Source organism: Carlito syrichta, unplaced genomic scaffold (assembly GCF_000164805.1).
Source record: "Carlito syrichta isolate Samal-C Ts95f unplaced genomic scaffold, Tarsius_syrichta-2.0.1 Scaffold120461, whole genome shotgun sequence".
NCBI lineage: Eukaryota > Metazoa > Chordata > Mammalia > Primates > Tarsiidae > Carlito > Carlito syrichta.
The window spans coordinates 23,591-25,382 of NW_007064557.1; positions in this window are offsets into that span (position 1 = coordinate 23,591).

Genomic DNA, 1,792 nt, shown 5'->3' on the forward strand with positions numbered 1-1,792 from the left:
CCTCGGGCGTGTCGGGCGGCTCGAGGGACCGTGAACTGGCGGGAGAAACTGAGGCCCAGGGAGAGGGCCCGGCCCCCTGGGAGGGCAGAGCGACAGTTGACATTTATGGAGGCGGTTGCTGGCCCCAGGCTCCCCTATCTCTAGAGAGTGTCCCATGCCCCCTTCGGAGCTGTCCATGTCCCTGCAGGGAGTTCACGGCCTCACAGGGAGAAAGGGGTGGCAGGGGGCGGGCGGACGTGGGAGGGGACAAGGCCTGAGGGTGGACTCCACGGCAAATGCTGGTGACCAGATGATCAAGACAAGGTGGAGCGCCTGTGGTCTGTGATGATGTCATCTGGGGCTCAGATTAAATGTCGCTGCCTCAGAGAGCCCCCTCCTTGATTCCCGGACCCCCACAGAGAGCAGCCCTCCAGTCCCTCCCGGGCTCCCATTTAATTCTCTCTGCAGCATTGTCCCTTCTAACATTTTGCTTGTTGGCTTGCTTTCTCCTCCCTAGAGTGCAGGCCACAGGCCTACGGGTCTTGTTCCCTCCCAGAGTGGCTTCTGCGAGGTGCATGGCCGCACTCAGTAAATGCTGGTTTTACAAAGAGGCAGAGGGATGCCCCTGTTGGCCTTGCCACGTCCTCCCAAGCCCGGATTCTGGACTGGTTCTCTGCAATCCTGGGTCGGTGGCCACCTGGCACTGCTCCCAGCATTTCTAGGTTGACAGCACTAGGAGGTGACAGCCGGATGACCACCCCAAGGGACAGATGCCACACAGTGAGACCTGGCACAGATACCCCAAAGATCTGGGCATTTCTCCTGAGTCAGGGTGGGTTCGGGCTCAGAATTCACCAGTGTCACATCTGGCAGATGCCGGAGTCCCCTCGGCACCATCTCTGACAGAGAGATGGCCCAGCAACCCTTACTTAGCTCAGGCAAACTCTGTGTTAGGAAGCTTACTATACTGTGCTGTGAGACAGCCCCAAAGGCTAGGAAATCTTTCCTTAGATGGCCCCTAAAGTGCTCACCCACAGTTTTAACTCTCTGTCTTCAGGGAGAAATCTGCTCCCTTTTGCCAATGAAGATACCTGGAGACAGCAATCGTGGCCGCCAGTCTTCTCTGCCTGGACCCAACCCTGGTCCCTTCACCTAGTCCTATACCAGTTTGCCATCCCAATTTCTCCTTTCTGGGTGTAGGCGTGTCAGTCACCATCTCGCTCAGCATAGGGTGCTCAGCGCAAGGCCTAATGACCCAGACAAGAAGTGAACAGGAAGGACAGATCACAGAAGGATGGTCCCCCCTTAAGGAGCATCCCCCCTGTTTACCGGTGAAGCTGCCACGCAGATGAAGCTTGTGGTCCACTAAGACCCTAGATCGTATGTATCTCAGTTACATCCAGCCAGGTTCTCCTCCTCAACCCTGTGCTTCTGGCAGTGACTTTTTTCCAGCTAGCGAATACTTTCATATGTGCAGTATTCAAAAGGCATACAAACAAGTTACAATGAAATGCAGTTATCTTCCTGACCGCTGTCCTCCCAAAAAGTGCCTGTTGTTACCGGGTTCTATTGGTAGCTATGTTGTTCGCATCAGCGCTGAGCTCCTATTAATTCCTGCCCATTTCTTTTTTTTTTCTTTTTTTGAGTTGGAGTCTCACTCTGTCGCCCAGACTGGACCTGCTGGGCTCCGGTGATCCTTCTGCCTCAGGCTTCCAAGTAGCTGGAACTACAGGCACACGCTACCATGCCCGTCTAATTTTTTTGATTTATTGTAGAGATTAGGTCTCGCCAAGTTGCCCAGGCAGGTCTCGAA